The following is a 19,317-nucleotide window of genomic DNA, read 5'->3' on the forward strand; positions in this document are numbered from 1 at the left end:
GGTGTAATGAAGATCAGCAAGTCAAAGGCCCCGAGTTCGAATCCTGACTCAGCCACCCATGCCCTCTGAAATCTGTCTCCTCATCCGTAAATGGGCCAGCAATGGCACCAGCCTTGGCCTTCGTCAGGGTCATAGGAGGTGAGAGACAGAACATGCTTCCTAGGAGCCCACAGACACAGGGGATCCCCTGGCAGACCCCTCTCAAATGTCTCTGCCTGGCTCAAAGACCAGCTTTCCGTGATGGAAAAGCTCTGAGGGAGATCATCCAGGGCCACCCACCATTTGACAGACACGGGAAATCAAGGCAGAGAGGCAAGGGCAGAGCTGAGGTGGGCAGGGGGGAGAGACTCAGGTGTCCCAACCAGGTCCCGTCACCCTACACGGTGACAACGCTGTGAGGTGCCTGGCACCCTACAAAACACTATTCGTGGACCGTCTCATCGAATGCTCACGGCACCCACGATGTGGGTGCTACGGTTATTCCCCCTCTCGTGGGGAAGAAAACCGAAACTCTGAGAGGGGAAGGGAGGTTTTCATGGCCAAGGCCAAGGCCAAGGCAGGACTGGACCCAGGGAGTCTAACATGGCCACCCCCATTCTCAACAGCTAGGCAACACGGGAAGGCCCTCAGCCCTCTTGGCTCTCGGGGGCCCCAAGGCTTTTAGGGGGTTGTGCTGGACCTGTCCGGTCTAACCTCCCTAGGACGGCAGTCACAGCTGTCCCTGCCCCAGGTTTTTGCATCAGGAGATGGGGGGGGGGGGCACCCAGGCACAGACAGGTCTGCGGCCGGCCGCAACAGAACATGCAAAGCAGCTGTGCTACAGGGCTGTTCCCATGGAGACAAACTCACCCTGAAGGGTGTCTGCAGGGGGCCAGCCTGCACCCTGAGGCAGAAACCAGAGCCCGGATCCTCAGCCCTCCCCTCAGGACCCCCAGCAAGACAGGAGGAGTTCCCAGCCCACTCCCCGCTCCAGCTGCCCTCAGAGGGGCCTCTCTGGCTGAAAACGGCGCCCTGGGGCCAGCAGGCTGGACACAGCTGCGGCTGTCGGGCAGCAGAGAGAGGTCCTGCTTGAGGAATGTGCAGACCCACACGTGTCAGAGAGCCCCGCTGGGGACCGGTTCCGGGAAACAGAGCAAAAACAGCCCAGTGGCACCCGCTCGTGCCTCCCGCCTCCCAGCCCCTGACCCCTGGGGGCTGCTGGCTGTGCAGGAGGCAGGGCCTGACCCTTCCGGAGAGCCCGATTCTGTTCTCGGTCGTGCAGCCCCGGGGAAATCGCTGCCCATCCCTGGGCCTGTTTCCTCTCTTCTTGGTGGAGGAAGGAGGCCGTCCCGCCAAGCTCAGAATGGCAGTGATTTTGTGACATACTCCCTTTTCTGGGAGGGCAGTCTCTTGTCCCTCACTGTCTCCTCCTGCCCTCACTTGCCTGGGATGGGGCATGCTTCCCTCGTATGTCAGGCTCCCCCACCACCGGCTGCCTGCCTGGTTACATCCACCGGGCCCACTGTCTAGAGTCAAGATCTGAAGACCCTAAAGGTGGTCAGCATCCACTGGGGGCTCGCTCAGCCCCGCAAGAGATCTTTGGCCTCACTACGCCCTCCTTGAGAGATGTGGGATGAGGCTCAGAGAGGCCGAGCGGCTTGCCCAAAGCGGCACAGCCGGGAGGTGTCTGAATGAACCCGAAGCTGTCCGGGGCTACTCGCCCCCCCCCCCCCCCCCCCCACTTCCAGCGCGCCCGCTCCGGGCTGTCCCAGGCACTAGGAAGCGAGCGCGTGGTCGCCAGGAGGGGGTATTGATGCCCGCGATTGCTGCCCAGGCCCGGGACAGCCGGCGGCGCGGGCCCGCGGTGACAGGTCCGCTGGCCCCAAGCGGCGGCTGAGTGAAGACTGGAGGCGGCGCCCGGCCCGCCGGGGACACGCTGCCCGGGGCTCAGGGGCTTTTTCTTGGGGGCCGCGCCTCCAGGCTTGGGGAGCGGAAAGGCTCGGGGACTTCGCAGGCGGCAGGGATCGGTTAGGTTTAAACTAAAAATACCCGCCCGCCCGCAGCTGTCACGCCAGGGCCCCCGCCCCCGCGCCGGGCGCGCCTCCCCAGGTCCCCTCGACTGTCGGCGAGCCCGATCCCTGGGAGGCCCGTCGGGGCTGGGCCGGGGGCCGCGGCCCCGACCCTCCCGGCCCCGGCTCGGCCTCCGCGCCCCGCGCCACTTACCGGGTCCGGAGCGTGCAGGAGCGCGGCGCCGCGGGCAGCTCCGGCCCAGCCGCCCTCCTCCCTGCGTCCCGGGCGGCTCCGGAGCGGGGCGGGGCCGGGGCGGGGCCGGACACTCGCCCCCGGCCCCGCCCAGTCCCCTCGGGGACCCGCCGCGGGAGCCGCCCCGGGGCCGTGCCACCCGGCCGGGCCGAGCAGGACGCGCCCGGCCCCGCGCTCCAGGCGGAGGCCCCCGGCGCACCGCCCCAGCCCCGCGGCGCCCAATCGCCGACCGCCCCCCTCCGCGGGAAGGAGCGCCGCCGCGGGGGCTCCCCATCCTCACCCCCGGGCTCCGCGCCCCGGGCTACCCACTCCGGCCCAGGAGCCTTCCGGATCCCCGGACCCCCGCCTGCCTCCGCCTGGGTCTCATCCTCGGGAGGGCACGGAGCTGCCTGTCCCCCGGGGGAAAGTTGGATCTGGGGAGGGAGATCCTCTGGCGTCCAGATTTGGGGAGAAGGCGAGGGGGGCCGGCAGGTCTGGCCCCGCTCAGAGCCGAGGTGCGGCCAAAGGCAGGGGCACTCCTCCCGGAGGCGCGAAATCCAAGGAGGAAGTGACACCTATCAGCTGGCCTGACAGTGGGGGCGCCCCATCCGGCCACTCCTACCCCACAGTGCCCGGAGCCACCGCGGGGGGGAATCTCTCTGGGCCCCGGGCTCAGATGGGAGCCCCCGAGGATGTCCAGAGGAAGCGACTGCGGGGGAGGGGGGAGGGGGGGTGAGCCCCAAGGAATGTGAATTAAAAGCATAATCTGGATATCTCACAAACCGCAAGGCCCTGGTAAGTGTCTCCCTTCTGTCCCCACCGCCGCCGCCCAACAGGCTTACCGTCCCGCGTTTGATCCGCAACTCCACCAACTCTTAAACCTCACGGCAGACTGTCTGAATCTTATCTGCCTCTGTGCCTTTGGCTCCCAGCGCATTAGGGATCTTTGAACTGTTCTCCACCCCAGCCCTGATCCTTGTCAGACTAATTACATCTTTGCCTGATTTGGTTCTGTCTCCTTTGGGTGGGGATGAGAGCCGCTAAGGACAGAACTGGTGGAACTATGTACCACGGGGACTCCAGGCTTTGCACCTTAAGTGTGGCTATGCCCATTTTGCAGATGAGGAAATGGAGGCTGGGCTTGAGGAGTTAGGGAGCTGCCCCAAGTCTAGTGCTTCCCGGAGGGTGTTTTCCTGTATCCGTATTTGTTGAATAAATCAGTATAAAATCAGTGTCCTAAGAGAAAGATTAAATTGTAAAACAGGACCAGATAGTCATGGTGTGTGTGTGTGTGTGTGTGTGTGTGTGCGCGCACGCGCGCGCGTGTGTCTTTTCCAAACTGAGGGCAAAGGAGAAGAATGCCAAAGGCCAGAATTAACACTGGGGTAGACCAAGCTGGAGTTAGAATGCCAGTGTCAGCCACACCTCCTAAGGCAGGACTCAGGACTCCCTTCATTAAGCTATGATTATTCACAGGGTCATAGGACTTGCCAGCAAAGGGCCTCTCCCCTGCTTCCCCTTGACCCGTTCTAGGTATCTTATTATGTTCCTCATTATCATCTTGACTCCATCGGAAACGCTGACACCGGCCTTGGGGTCACGACAGCCACGTGGAAGGCCCAGAGGGCAATTACGATCGCGATGCCTGTGCTTGGATAGCGCTCTTTGCTTTCCCCCCACAGCTTTCACGTGTGTCTCCCCATTACACCTCTGCACAGGTCTTCTGGGTAATTAGGAAAAGCTTAATTGGTTCTGTCTTAGGGTGGAGACTGAGACGCACAGAGGTCAGGGGCTTTGCCCGAGCGCGAAAATGGACCCACCGGCGCTGTTGGAAAGAGAGCAGCTGGCCGCCAGCGGTCGGCTTCCTGCGGTGAGCCATGGTGGGGCACAGTTGGGGTAGGGAGTTCAAGCCCTGGCACCAAACTGCCCGAGTTGGCAGCTTTCTGCTCATTACTCATTCTTGGTTTCCTTTTCTGTTAAATGGGCCTGATAACAGGAATCCATCTTGAATGGTTCTGCGCCTGACGGCGTGAGCACCCGGCTCACGTGAGCTGTTCCGGGTATGGTGTGATCGCCACAGGTTCTGGTAAACAGCGATTCAGTCTCTCATCAAACATTTCCTGAGCACCTACTATGTGCTAGTCCCTGGGGATATGGAGAGGGAGGCACGGAGTAGGACCCCCCGGGAGGAGGAAGTCCCGGTGCAAGGAGTCGGTGTCCAGGGGGCTGTCTCCTGAACGGGGCCGTGAGGTGCTTAGAGAGCGCAGAGCACCGGCTTCAAACCTTCCAGACCCGCATTCGGGACCCGGCTCTGCTACTTTCCTGAATGAACCCTAGCAAGCCATGCAACCTCGTAGAGCCTTAGTTTTCTCATTTCTTAAGTGGAGATAGCAATAATATTCCACAGGTGAAAATAGATGTGATAAAAAAAATATCCAGAAGCTGCAAAATGCTGGGCACGTATTAGTAGGTTTATTGTCATCAGTTATTATCTTTAGCTTTACCGGGCTTGGGGATTTGTGAGAACGCTCTCCCATTGCTTTTCTTTTTTTTTTTTAATTTTTTTTTTTTAACATTTATTTATTTTTGAGACAGAGAGAGACAGAGCATGAGTGGGGGGAGGGTCAGAGAGAGGGAGACACAGAATCTGAAACAGGCTCCAGGCTCTGAGCAGTCAGCACAGAGCCCGACACGGGGCTCGAACTCACCGCGAGATCGTGACCTGAGCCGAAGTCGGACGCTTAACCGACTGAGCCACCCAGGTGCCCCTCTCCCATTGCTTTTCTTAAGCCTGCCATGAAAAACAGGGCCTTGTTTTTCGCGAATTCTGCGGCAGTCCTCGGCCACTCCAAAGTAGTCCATGCCGAAGGGGAAAGCCTTGAGGAATCGGTGCGGGAGAAAGGGGGAGTTGGCAACTCGGAGGGCTATGAAGCCTTCACCTCGTGTTCAGCATCACCCGCTGCTAGAGAAATTCGTGGAAACGAAAACTGATCTGGAAAGAAAATTCTGGCAAAGGACGGTGGGGGAGAGCCCCTCTGTCATCTCTGGAATTGAGCACAGGAAACCCCGCCCTGAGGCCTCCCTTTCAGAAGTGGCCCAGAGAGGGAACCACAAGAAGGCCCTAAAATTATGCCATTCGGAAATTCTGACTCACTTGGCGGCGGGGGCTGTTTGTGTAACGTACAAAATGTCTCCCAAAAAGTGAAATTTCTGCTCCTTCCCCCCACCTCTCTTCCCTGCAGCCAACATCGCCACCACCACCCGTGGGGAAGCGGGGGCCGACTCACTGAGCCGGGGGAACTGATCCAGGTCTGTTACGCCTTGGCGGTTCCTTAGCTTGCCTCCACCTTGATCCGTACAAGTCTTGTTTTGCAGGCATGATTTTTAGTTGTCTGTGTGTTCGGTCTCCATGAGGAGCTTAGAACAAAAGCTGGAGTGGCTCTCCGGGCTCATCCAAACCTCTTGTTGTAGGAGTGAGTAAACTGAGGCAAGGGGGCAGGAAGGAGGGGCCCTGCCCAGGGTCCCGCGTGGTAATTGGTGCTCCGGAAACCTCTGTTGCCACTTCTCTGTCTCTAGCCTGGCTTTCCCCTCGTGATGACTTAAGTCGGTCCCATTGGCCGCAGGGCGATGAAAAGCTCGCACGGGGGTGGTCGTTTCTGGGGTGCCTCTTCAGAGAAGCCCTGAGCTGGGCAGGAGAGCTGTTCTCATCCTGGTTCTGCTCTCAGCGGCTTCGTCCTCTGTTTTCTTTCTAGCCAGCTCTCTGAGTGCTCTTCTGTCTTTCCCACTCTGGTCCTATCATGTGCTTGTAGCGGGGAGGGGTGGGGCACCAGCCTGGATCGTTCTCAGAGTACGTTGCTGACCCCACCAGCAGCAGCCACCCTGTAACTGGGCAGGGACACCCCTGCTGGAGGGCCACGAATCCTATCAGGCACCAAGCATGGGAACTGGAGTAATTCAGGACACCCGTCTACACACACGAACTGTGCTGCTTTTATAAAATAAAGACACAGAGTGTGTTGGAAACACAGGACTGGATCCTGGGATGACTGGGTCCCAGTCCTGGTTAATGCTGCTAGTTAGTTGTGGAACGTTGGGCCACTTCTGAGTTTCTGAATCTGGAAACGAGGGAGTTAGAGCAGGATCACCTCCCGGTTACTCCTCTCAGTTTAAAACCTGAGCCACCTGGGTGGCTCAGTCGGTTAAGCATCGGACTCCATTTCAGCTCAGGTCATGATCTCGTGTTTCGTGAGTTCGAGCCCAGAGTCAGGCTCCTTACTGATGGTGCAGAGCCTGCTTAGGATTCCCTCTCTCTCTGCCCCTCTTGTGCTCACACATTCTCTCTCTCTCTCGAAATAAATAAATTTAAAAAAATAATAAAAAACTGTGTGAATTTTAATCGTATTACGACTGTTAATATATTCCAAGGATTAAGTACTAACAGAGACAAAATGTCAAGTACAATCGACAAACTTCACTCCTAAAAAATAAAATCTTTCTAGAAGAGGCTTGCTATATATTTCTCCCATCCATGGGCAACCCTATCTAGTCTTTCTGCTTCTTCTGGGAACACCATAAGCGGTTTTTAAAAAAAAAATTTTTTTTAACATTTATTCATTTTCTGAGAGACAGAGAGAGACAGAGCATGAGTGGGAAAGGGGCAGAGAGAGGGAGACACAGAATCTGAAGCAGGCTCCGGGCTCTGAGCTGTCAGCACAGAGCCTGACGCGGGGCTTGAACTCACGAACCGCGAGATCATGACCTGAGCTGAAGTCGGGCGCTCAACTGACTGAGCCACCCAGGCACCCCATAAGTGTTTTTTTTTAATTAAACCTTTGATTTGGAGATAACTGTAGATTATGCAGTTGTAATAAACTAGGCTGAATGATCCCTGTACCTTTTCCCCAGTTTCCCCCAATGGTAATGTCTTGCAAAAAAAGACATTACCTACGTAGCACAGAATCACAACCAGGATGTTGAGGCTGACACCATCAGAATGCAGGTGTTTCCCCCACTCTTATCCCCTCTCTCACCCCTGGCAACCATTAATCCATTCGCATTTCTATAATTTTGCCATTTCAAGAATAGCACGTTAATGGAATCATACGGTGTGTAACCTTTGGCGCTTGGCTACTTTCACTCAGCAGAATTCACTGGCAATTCTTCCGGAGTGTTTCTGTACCAAGAGTTCGTACCCCTCCATTGCATGGCACGGACGGACCACTGTTTGTCTAGCCGCTCACTTGCCGAAGGGCAAATGGGTTGTCTCCGGTTTGGGGCTATTGTGAGTAGAGCAGTGGTCAACATTCAGTACGGGTTTGGGGGGTCAATAGAAGTCTTCCCACTGGGTGTTTCAGCTGTTGGTTGTAGTACCCGTCCGTAATGCTGCACCACCAGGTGGGTTCCTGCTGCTTACAGTGATGCGCACGCTCCCGGGATGTTTATGTGTGTGCGGCGGTTGCCCAGGACTGGGCTGTGAGTTGTGGAAATCCGGCAAAAGCAAACTCCGTGGTTCCTACCATCGGGAACTTGCCATCTATCGAGGGAGCAACAGTGAGACTCAGACGTTGAAATGACGCTGAAATGACAAGACAGCACCGCACGTTATCAAATGCTAGGCTGCGCGGTACAGAATTGAACCTTAGAGGAATCCAGAAATGGGAGGAGTGAAGGCCCAAGTGTCTGGGGGAAGGCGTTCTGGGTAATGATGATACCTAACACTGATTAAGGGCTTACTACGTGCCAAGCACGGTACTAAGCCTTTACTCATATTAACTCACTTGCTCCTCATCACGACTCTATAGCTGTCAGCATAGAGCCCAAGGCTCGAACTCATGAACCTCGAGATCATGACTTGAGCCAAAGTCAGATGCTCAACCGACTGAGCCACCCAGGCTCAACCAGCTCAACTGACTGAGCCACCCAGGCGCCCCAATCACGACCCTCTAGGGTGGCTACTATTAACCGATCTTACAAATGACGGAATAGAGAGGCTAATAACTTGCCCGTCATCACACAGCTATCGTATGACCCATCTAGGGTACAGAGCCAGGCGTTCTGGCCTCGGGCCACACTTAATCGCTGTGGATTCCGTCTGTCTGGTGGGAACGGCGGAGGACCATTTCCTGGTCGTGATTCAATTCCCACCCATTTGTTAGGTTATATTTTTACACAGAGTTACGTTGAACCTGAAATGTTAAACTCTGGCTTCCCTGGTGTGATGAATTCCTTAGGGGTCAAGGTTATAGATGAAAACTTAAAGTGCTTTGGAAAGAACGGCACCAGCTTTAGCAACAGGTGAGAACCCTGCATGTCATGTGTGTGCTGTGACAGGCAAGCGCCAGCCTGGAAGCCTGTTCTGTGTGTGTGTGTGTGTGTGTGTGTGTGTGTGTGTGTGTGTGTGTGTCTGCTGTGAGAGGCAAGGACCAGCCTAGAAGTCTGCTCCGTGTGTGCACACATAAACAGCAGGACTGAACGCTCTGGTTATGTTGATTACCTGTGTGTGCGGCAAGAAAGGCACCAAACTCCCAGCTTTATACCATAAAACACCCAGGCTGGCTGAGTGCATTTCAGATAACGTGCTTTCGTGTTTTCTGAATCGCTGTATACCACAAAAGCCACGTCCGCACTTGGCTTTCTCCGTGGCTGCTAAATGTACGAGGGGTATGATTTGTCTTCCGTCACAGCGTCCACGACCACTCGCCCTTACGACTTCATCATTTTGGTTTAAGCGACAGGATGCGAGCAACCTGGCTTATTTGTCTGCTTTCGTTTTGAAAATGAAATGCAGCCTTGAGGGCACCCTTGCTGCCAGCCCTGGGGTGGGCGGGCAGCATGAAGGGCTCGCTGGGTGAGAATCTCCGACGTGGTGGTCCCTCTGGGCTCTGCGTCCCCCCCCACTCCCCCCCCCCCCCCCCCCCCCGCTGGCTAACCCTGCTGGGCCATGTACCCCCCCCCCCCCCCCACTGTCTCCACATCTAGAAAGTGGGGCCAGTTTCGCCCTGTCTTCCCTGCAGGAGCTGTCCATGAGCGTCAGGATGACGAGAATGTGCCACAGACTCGTTTTCTGTGCAAATGTGTGCTATTGTGGGAAATTAGATCCTGCAATTACGGTGCTTGCAAACAAAACTTGAGGACAGAAGCCAGCTCAGGAAGAGGCTGTGAGTCAGGAAGACTTCTCCGCTACGGGGGCAAGAGAAATCTTTCAGTCTTTTGCCCCCTGGAGACACGTTTTTGTGACCTGCCGAAGTGTTCTCGGCTTGCTTTTCAGCGGGCTCGGCTGTGCTGGGCAGGCGATAACGTAGAGGTGCTGTGCGGTAGGCAGCGTGCCCGGGGAAGCCGGGAGGCCTCTGGGCCCCGCCTGGCAGGCACGCGGGGGCGTGGCCTTGGCACTGGCGTGGGGGCAGCGGAACCCAGGCTCCCAGGCGGGGCTTCCGCGTCGCCCCCTCCATCAGCAGGGGAGCGGCCCGCCCCGGGAGGGGGGGGGGGGGGCCTGTGCCTGAGCGGCATGTCCGGGCTCTGTGCGAAACCCTGCTGCTCTTGGGGACAGTTCTCCATGGCCCAAGATGTTCCCCAGCAGGGCCTCATGCACGAAGCATTAGGCTCTTGCCGCAAATGAAACAAAAACAAAAACAAAAAAGGATCCTGCAGCAAACGGCTGACCGCAGCCTCACAGAAGGAGCGCTTTCTAGACGGTCTGCTCGCAAGTTCCCGCTGCTGCGGGAGCTGCACCTGGCCTAAGATTTGAAAGAACTCTCCTCCTCAGTTTCTTCTTCGATGTTGTGGAGCTGGCATGCAGAGAGGAACGGCGAGTGCCACTCCGTGCGCCCTCCCGGCTGATGAAAAGGCCACGCTTGGCAGAGGCAGCCCCGCGCGCACACGTTTTTGGTGTCCTCGGGTGTTCCAGAAAGGCCCTTGCTGGCACGGCGCCTCGGGAGCCCAGGCTGTTCACCATCCACACTGAAATGTCTGCTCGTGTCACTGCCGACTCTGGGCAAAAGCACCGGGGCCTGTCTGCTCGGTTTACAGACTCTGAGTTCGCACGTCCGCCCAGGGATGACAGCCAGAAGTCACTTTCCACACCCCTTGGCCTGGCTCCGTGTTCCAGAGACCCTGAGAGGTCCAGGGAACACCCTGGCCGCTCCAGCCCCCAACCATGCTCACCTCGGTCACCAGATCCAGGCGACACTTGGGTCCTTTGTGCCCTCTCTGCCTCCTGCCTCCTTTTCAGCCCCATGGCCTGCTCTTTCCTGACTGCACGCCTTCCCCAATTTCTTCTGCAGCTTCCTTTCTTGTTCTTCCCGCCCAAATCTTCAGCCATCAGGCCCAGACCTGTAGAGGCAACAGACTGAGTGTTGTGCTCCCACGTTGTCTTTTATTTCATTTTAACTTAAGTTTTAAGTTTTTACTTATTTGAGACAGAGAGCAAGCGAGCACGGGACGGAAAGAGAGAAAGAAGAGAGAGAACCCCCAAGGAGGCTCAGCACTGTCAACGCAGAACCCGATGCGGGGCTCGGTCTCACGAGACAGGAGATGGTGACCTGAGCGGAAACCAAGAGTCGGACGCTTAACCGGCCGGGCCGCCCAGGCACCCTCTGTGCCCCCATATTTTAGGTACAACTTAATGATTTCGAGTCCCCTCTGAATGTCCAAAAGCAATTCACAACTCGCCCTCCCATCCCCCCCTTCTCCCCTGTATCCCAAGCCTCAGTAAGGAAGAGACAGCAGCTGCCGTGCCAGAAACCCGGGGACAAGCCCAAGGCCCTGGCTTTTCTTCCCAGCCAGTCACCAAATCCTCAGGGAAACCCTCACACTGGTGCCCTCTGCTCACCCCGGTGCCTTCCTGGCCCCCCTCTGCCACCCTGCCACCTCCTTTTCATGTTCAACGTGCCCGCCAGGGGGAACTCTCCAGAGCTCCGCAGCTTACACTCTTTCCGTGACCTTCTCTCACTCTGGGGAGGAGAACCGAGCCCCTCAGCTAGGTCCACGGGTCCTCCTCTCCCCAGAGCGAGCTCGGACCTCCGTGCCTTTGCCGGGGATGCTTCCTCTCCTGGACCGTCCTTCCTTTTTCAAACAGCGGCTCTTCACCCTTCTTTCAACACTCAGCTCAAGTGCCGACCCCTCTACCAAGCTTTCTCTGGTCCCAGAGGCGCTGACTCACTGCCCTGGAGGGGGGAGGGGGGGCGCCCACCGGCACCAGCACCGGGACATTCTTGCATCTGTCCCCGCCATCTGGCTGTGAGGCCCTGGGGAGCAGGAGTGTCTTGCTGAACACTGAACCCTGCTTAGCATCCCTGGGGGAATGTGTCTTCACATCCTATGGCATCGGTGGTCGGCAGTGTGAGTTTCATGCAATTTGGGATTTCTGAGATACTGTCCTGTATCGCTCACCGTGGTACAGGTTCTTCGCTTGAGAATTATGCATGGAGCGTGTACTAAGTGCTAAGGACTGGGGGGCAAAATAATGAATTTTGTCAGACCAGAAGCCGATGGTCGGCTGGTGGGGGAGGAGGGCAGGAAAACAGCAACAACAACCACCACCATAATCCGTACAAAACCCCTGAAGGGTTTGGCCCCCAACAGCGAGAAAACAGGGCTGGGCCATAGGACACGCAGTGGTTATGTTCTTTGACGCCTCCAAGTTTGCCTCCTGGATTGCACGCTACGACACTGTACAAACCGTTGTACGGACGGCCGTCTGCAGGCCTGCTGTTAGCTGAGCTCTCTTAAACCCAACAGTTGGTTCGCGGTTTAGAAAGACCCAACTGTACGCCCATAGCATTCAATCCCTCACCATCTAATTCAACGGAGTATTTCTAAGGGGCTTACCATGGACTAAAAGGACGTACATAACAGGAGGAGGATAATATTCTGTTTATCTGGCATAATGAAGGAAGAAAGTATTCTTCTGGTTTGTTTTTTACCATCGCCCCTTTAATAAAGCCAGTGTGCATAATTTGTGCTGGCAACCTAATATATGCTATGTTTCCTTGACTTCTTCACCAAAGCACATGGATCGTAAGTCTTTTCTTGGTGACTTGGAATTTTTATACCAGGCTCTAATGCTCAAGGCATAGTGCCATGTGAGGGCTGTTGGCCCCACTCACATCAAATGCTCCCAGAATGCTGCTTTAAAACAAATCCCAACGATGGTCGGCTTTGGCTTCTTAATTTTTGCAATCTCCTGTTGGCCTTATAGTCCTTGCTTCCTCCTGCATTTAGCGTTAGCCTTGCAAGTTTACTGCTTCTCATGCGTTGTGGCTGTAATGGGAGAAAAGTAAGCAAGCTAGGCCTTCCCTAAAACAAGAGCAGGCCTTGGGAGGATGGAGGGGCTCTTCCAAAAATCCGGCCAGCAGAAGACTTCCCAGACACTCTGTGCAAGGACAGGGACGGCAGGTATTGGCTCTTACTGCCCTGGCTTCCTAGAAGGACTAGTGCCCCCTACCTGCCTTGCCGGGAAAGGCAGGCACTAGGGAAGAGCTCCAAGTTTCTCAAAAGACAGAATGATTTTGAAAGACGTGTGTTACTTTTGAACACGAGCAAAAATCCCTTCAAGTAAAAGGGTATCATATTGGCCCCATCCCCAGCCAGCCAGCCAGCGGGATGTGTGAACTATCACCGGGCTGCAGCTGCATGGGAGGAAGTGAGATGAACCAGTGGGGGTCTCTCGCCCCCAACCCCAACCCGGCTCACACAGACAGGGCTGTGCTGATACAGGCCCCCCCCCCCCCGAAGTGAGAATGCCAGGTCAGCTGCGTGTGTAGCTGCAGAGGGTGGCAGGCCTGAAATATGTCACCTTCTGCCCAAGGCTTTTCATACACAACTCTTGGTCACTCAATTTTTGCAAAGCACTTCTCCTTTTTTTCTCTTACAGAGTATAACTGGTTTCTCATACAGTCTTTTCCTGAAACTCTGAAGCTCCCACGCACAGAAATTTGATGTCAATTGATTGTATCTCGGTAGGCTACACTTTCAGAATGTATAAAGTTTAGAATTAACAAAAGGGATCTTTCCAGCCATAAAAGCAAAAAAAAAAAAAGGGGGGGGGAATTACTTAAAATCCTCCACTTTTTCCCTGTAAAGGAATCGAACAGTTAATGAATGTCTCCTCCCATTCCCACCCCACCCCCTTCCTCTGTCAAAACCTGGGTGAATTTCCCTTCCTTGGCTGGCTGGATGGTTGCAGAAGGCCGGAACTGGATCGCTGTGATGGCAAGATTTAATTTCGAGGGCACGGGTTCAGACTCAAAGGCTGAAGTACAGAGTGCAATTCTGACTCATCGGAAAGAGTATTTGTGGTCTTGGCAAAACGTCTTAGCAGTCATTCAAGAGAAAACAATGAAAATTTTCTCTATGTTCGTCTGGCCTCAACCTCAGTGATCATCGGAGGGAGACATAACCTTCTGCTAACGGATAAATCCTCGTAACAGGTCTGACACACAACAGCACTGGCTCCTTGCTCTCCACAGTCTGGGGTCCAGGCAGCTTCTCAGAAGCTGTTGGAATATAGTTAGCAGTTTCAGCTTATGGAAAATATCTGCTGGCAAAAAAAAAAAAAAAAAAAACCAAACAAAAACACATAATGCAAAAGATGAAAAATTTCATTAAATGGTTGAGATTCTTTTATCTCAAGATTAATCAAGTTTTTTTTATCACCTTTCAAAAATATATTTTAGAGAAAGAGTGACCAGGGGATGGGGTGGAGTGGGGGGGGGGGGGGAGAGAGAATCTTAAACAGGCCCCACGCTCAGCACGCAGCCTGACGAGGGCCTTGATCCCCTGACCCTGGGATCATGATCTGAGATGAAATCATGAGTTGGATGCTCAATGGAGCCACCCAAGTGCCCCTGTTTTATCACTTTTAATCTCATCTTAACACGGTTTCTGATTACTTTTTTTTCTTTAATGTTTATTTTGAGAGAGAGAGAGAGAGCGCGCGCAGGGGAGGGGCAGAGAGAGGGAATCCCAAGCAGGCTCCGCGCTATGGGCATGGGGCTCGAGCCCACAAACCATGAGATCATGACCTGGGCCAAAATCAAAAGTCAGATGCTTAACTGACTGAGCCACCCAGGCGCCCCATCACTTCATTCTTATTATTACCTTATAGGAGGTTATGATTTGGGTTCTTTTCCTCTGAATAAAATGAGGTTCTCAACAAAGTCCAGCATATGTGTCCCCCCCCCCCTTTTTTTTTTTTTTTTTAAATACGTGTCATTTTAAAGGGCTACTCCCAAGTTCGGTCCTCACTGTGTAACAGCAGCATGAGGACAAAGGAGCACAGAGCTTCTGAACTGAACAGCCATGTTGATATTTTCTTTCATTGGATTTTTGGAGTGAAACTGTTGCCATTTTAGTTTCAGGGCGTCTAAAAAACCACATCTGTATCCAATATATACACATGCAGCAAAGATAATTCAGGAATATTTGATTTTCTGCGGGACTTGCTTGTGAGGCTATGATTCAGCAGTAAAATTAAAAAAAAAAGTGCTTTCAAGGCAACAAAACACACAGAGGAACCCAAAGTGCTGGAGTCTGCCAAAAAGATGTGATCAACAAATACAACGTCCGAGCACCATTATCCTAGGGTTAACGAACAGATCAAATGACTTCACGTACACAGAAAGAACAAAATGGTACGCGACACATGCAAGACGATATTATTTGGGGGCAGGGGGTGGGGGCGGCGAATGTTCTGAAGCAGAGGAACGGAGTACAGATCGAGGCCTTAAAACTCTGCAGCCCTCATATAGAGACATCTTGAAATCGGCGTAAACCTTCGCAGACACCGCAAACGTAATATTCACAAACCCGGGAAGGGGAAGGTGGGAAGGGGTGGAAAGTGCCGAGAAGGAACCCGTCTCGGTGACGTCACACCTCTACATTCCAAATCCCAGGAGGGAAGCGGGTTCTGCTGTGGCATCCAAGCTTTCCACGCATGCTTCTTCAGGGAAGGCGTCTCCCCGTCCGTTCCGGACTAAACTTAACCCAATTTACAGCGCACCGTTTCTCTTCATTTCACCCAGGGGAGAGCAGGACCAGTAGAGGTGGGTCCTAACGAGGCCTTCCTTCCTGACTCGAGGCTGAGCCCACGAGATGTGGGAAACAGAGATTAGAAAAACTGAGGCCACTCCCATGGCCAGAGCAGTATTTATAAAACCAGCTGTCTTGTCAAATAGAGGTTAGGAATCCCCAAAGGCGTTTCTGTCTGGCATTAGGGATTAGCAAAAATTCTCCCAGAGGGCTGGGCATTGTCTTGGTTTCTCGTACTTTCCATTGTTTTTAGGGCGGCTGGGGAAACCAGTTAATTCCACGGTCACACTGATGCTCTAAAATTACTGGATACTAGCTCCGTGCACCACAGCGAAAGGGTTCAGGTTCCGGCTCATGACTGTGGAACTCGGGGTCTCAGATGCTATTTTACTTTAGCTGAGGCATGTCTGGTGGCTCAAACAGCCACTTTTCTCTTAAAATGACACTTGCAGAATGTTCTGGCCGGCTTGGGCCAACAGGTCTGTATCACCTGTCCTACGCACAGAAACACACCCTCTTTGCAAGAATAAAGCAGGGACTTTAAGACCTGAAGTTGGAAACGCTGATCTGCTGAGCGTTCAGAAAACGTATTGTCTTAGGCTCAACAATCTGGACTCTTCATTTAGAGCTGATATATGGGAAGAAACTAGCTCAACTTTGTGAAGGTTTGTAACCATAGGTTCAATGTTGAATTTGCTTTTGGAGGGCTGGGTAGAAAGCAGAGACTGTGCGAAACACAGTAAAACTTTATCTATAAATAAGCACAGAGAGAAAAACGTTTTTAGGATGGCTGAGCCAGCATGTTTATACACGGCACGATTATTTAGTTTGTGGTCTAATTACATTTTGTGACCAAAATCCCAGGATTTAACTAACTTTCTGTGTACTTCCCACCTCCACCTTCTACTAATGTTCACATGGGAGACATCACGAACTGATAAAGATAATTGACTTACGTGCTCAAAACGCCCAAAATACTTTGGAGTATAAAAGCAGATTTCTGACAACGGTTTTTGTCATGTTTTCATTACAGAAAATAGTTTTGCTTTTAATTCCAGTATAGTCAAGGTATAGTTTTACGTCAGGTTCACGTGTACAATACAGTGATTCCGGCATTAATAGAACGGATTTCTAAAGAAAAACCTCAAAACTAAAATGCCAAATCATACATGAGAGTTTGATGCTTTGGAAGAAATATCTCGCGTGCCATCTTCTTGGTTTCTTTAAATCACGATGTTTGGAGGCAATACTCCAAGAGTGGTTTCATTTTTTATTTTTTTAAGTGTTTATTTATTTAGAAGGAGAGATAGAGTGTGAGCAGGGGAGGGGCAGAGAGAGAGGGAGACAGAAAATCCCAAGCAGGTTCCGTGCTGCCAGCGCGGAGCCCAACGTGGGGCTCGAACCCACGGACCGAGAGATCGTGACAGGAGCTGAAATCAAGTCAGACGCTCAACTGACTGAGCCACCCAAGCGCCCTCAACGGTGGTTTTAGAAGGCGAAAGGTTTATTCGATCTGAAGAGAAACCAGAGTATAAGGGTGGCTTTAAATCAAAGACAGAAAGGAGTATGTTCAACATCCATAAAATTTTGTATTTTTGGCTGCTTTATTAGAAACTTCAAATTGTTTTAATTTCTTTGGTTGCGATGCCTAACCCAAAAGTTTAGATTTACCTTGCCCTTGACCGTGCTATCAAAGCCGCCCCACAGAGTGTTCTGAATGAACACAGACATGCTCTCTCATAGCCTTAGGTTTCACCTGCGTTCTTATGCTCTACTGCCCACAGCAACTCGACTTACTGTAAGTTCCCAGAACGCAGGCCGGGTATTCTTCCTGCTCAGGGTTTACTTGTAATCTTATGATGACAGCTGTGTTCTCAATAAAACGTCTGACAGTAAGAAAGACATCTAAGCTTCCAAGCCAATGCTACATACCAGGTAAGAGATGTGTCACCTCGCGTTACTGTTCTGTGTCCCTGGATCCTCAGAAGAGAAGTCTGCGAATTTTTCTCCCTATTCCAGTCAACACAGAAACAGGTCAGTTTCGTGGAGGCAGTAAACAGTTTTAGCTTTGCAGGAACAAATTACATATATATATATATATATATATATATATATATATATACATACACACACACACACACATATACATATATATACCAATATATATACCAATACAATACCAATATATAAAAATATATGTATGTTTATATATAAGAATATATATTTATATTTTTATATTTTTAATCTATCTATTTATTTATTTAAAAAACCCAACTTACTATAAGCATGAGGAAAAATTAGGTGATTTGGGAAATAATACATTCCCAACTGGTAAGCACACCAGGTCCTGGACTTCTGCAACATCACTTAGGTTTCAGCAACACGGCATTTCCTGTACATACTTCTGTTCATGATGCTTGCTCCTCTGATTTACCTGGAATCCATGAAGCTGGGGGGGGGGGGGGCGGGGAAGGATTCTGTAAGAAGCGAATCAATGTCAGAAAACTATCACATATCCATACCGTCAATAAGGATGAAATAAATATGTCAGGGACGAGCACTTCTGAGGAATATCTTGAGTTTATTCTCAATTCACCAGGGTCCCAGTTTCAGGCAGAATGGTTGCAAGATTACTTGTTACCAGCACGGCCTCGTTCTCTGGTTTTAAAGTTGAGAACCTCCAAAACAGGTCACCTCTCGAAACCATTTTTAAAATACGTAAGGTTAAAAAAAAAAAAATGTAGCAGTACTCAGTGTCCAACAGAAACCACTCTGTCTGTTAAACAATATCTCGACTGCAAGGCTTCTCTTGCTGTCGGTCGATAGATAATGACACCGCGCGGTCATTATCACCGTGGCAACAGCACCCAGGAACTATCAGAGGAAAATTGCACATAGAACGGCTGGCTCTTGAGCAGTCATGCCTCAGCTTCCTCTGGAGTATGCTTTTTCTGCAAGTCTGGTGTGCTCTAGGGTACCACCAACCCAGGGCGGCTCCAAGACTACAGATCACGTCTCGATTTCACGTGAGTCCCGATTTCCCCGAATCGCTCATTCCACCGACAGGAGCACCTGCCACGTCTCAAGCACCGTTCTAGGAACTGAGGCTACAGTAGTGAATAAAGTCCAGTGCCGGGAAGGGGAGGGGGGAGTCAATAAACGAGCTAGCGAATATATATTTCAAGGTGCACTAAGTACAATGTAAAACTGAGAAAGCAACGAGCCCGGGAGGCTTTCTGCCCTCCTCTCTGTACCCGCACCCTGCTTTGTACCTGCTTCTCACTTCTCCCGCTGACGAGCTCTGGGCACCAAGTCCGGGCATCCCGCGCAGGCACCGTGCCTAGCACGCAGCACCCGCTCAGAAAACGTTTGTCCAGGGAACCAATTCCCTCGTGGCTCCCTGGGCAACAAAGGACTGAGGCGGGCTGCGAAGTCCACGAAGCCCCAAACCCGGAAGGGATATGCACACGAGAGCACGTTACACAATTTTAAAAGTTATTTTCGAGATATAATTGAACGCCGGAGGCGGGCGCCGCCGGGCCGGGGCCGGGCCTCGGCTCCCACGCGGGCAGCGCGGCCAAGGCACAGCCGGGACACGTGGCCGCCCGCTTCGACGCGGGCGCCCCGGCCCCCAGCGCCCGGCCCCGGCCCCGCTCCCACCACGAACGGCGGCTTTCCGCCGCGGCCGCACGGAGGTACCGGCGTCGCTCACCCAGGCTGGGAAAGGAGGGCACAGGCCGGCTCCAGCCCCGCCGCCGCCCCTAACGCGGAAACCGGGAGCCGGGTTACCGCGTTGCCACGGCAACTCAACCACCGCCTACACCGGAACCGGAACCTTCCCTTGGAAGTGACCTCTTCCCGGCGTGCCGCGGAACGGCGGAGCCCGCCCACTGCCTCTCGCAGTCATCCGGGAGTATCCCAGCAGGCCCGTCTACCCTCCGGAGGGAAGTCGTCTTCCCTCTGGTTTCGCCTCTCCTCGCCTTGGAGCGTGACCCTGATGGACATTCACTCTCTCCAATCAACTGACAAAGCGATTGCCAGCGGCCAATAGTAAGGGCTGTAGGATGCGGG

General features: G+C 53.1%; 1 protein-coding gene, 1 long non-coding RNA gene and 1 other non-coding gene across 8 annotated transcripts in view; all 3 read right to left on the reverse strand.

The window, feature by feature from the left end:
* The window catches only part of SYNE3 (spectrin repeat containing nuclear envelope family member 3), a 106,742-nt gene extending 103,582 nt beyond the window's left edge, over positions 1-3,160 (reverse strand). For 3 of the 4 annotated variants that reach the window (XM_058740200.1, XM_058740201.1, XM_058740199.1), the window contains exon 1: positions 2,203-2,343. The gene's annotated coding sequence lies outside the window, so the exon portion shown is untranslated. Of the gene's footprint in view, positions 1-2,202; positions 2,344-3,062 lie in introns of those variants that run through there. The other variant, XM_058740203.1, reaches the window with a different exon arrangement.
* Positions 3,161-6,594: 3,434 nt separating this feature from the next.
* Positions 6,595-19,225, reverse strand: LOC131517710 (uncharacterized). Of its 3 annotated transcripts, none has more exons than XR_009264756.1 (4): positions 18,519-19,225; positions 17,526-17,695; positions 17,044-17,256; positions 6,595-7,753 (listed from the first exon to the last, which is right to left on the reverse strand). It is a non-coding gene; the product is annotated as an uncharacterized LOC131517710 (long non-coding RNA). The 3 variants fall into 3 exon arrangements; XR_009264755.1 differs by lacking the exon at positions 6,595-7,753 and adding an exon at positions 14,851-15,997 and having other exon boundaries at positions 18,519-19,224; XR_009264754.1 differs by lacking the exon at positions 6,595-7,753 and adding an exon at positions 16,504-16,759 and having other exon boundaries at positions 18,519-19,222.
* Positions 17,983-18,257, reverse strand: LOC131518506 (small Cajal body-specific RNA 13). The gene has a single exon (XR_009265177.1). It is a non-coding gene; the product is annotated as a small Cajal body-specific RNA 13 (non-coding RNA).
* Positions 19,226-19,317: the final 92 nt, after the last annotated feature.

Source organism: Neofelis nebulosa, chromosome 7 (genome assembly GCF_028018385.1).
Source record: "Neofelis nebulosa isolate mNeoNeb1 chromosome 7, mNeoNeb1.pri, whole genome shotgun sequence".
NCBI lineage: Eukaryota > Metazoa > Chordata > Mammalia > Carnivora > Felidae > Neofelis > Neofelis nebulosa.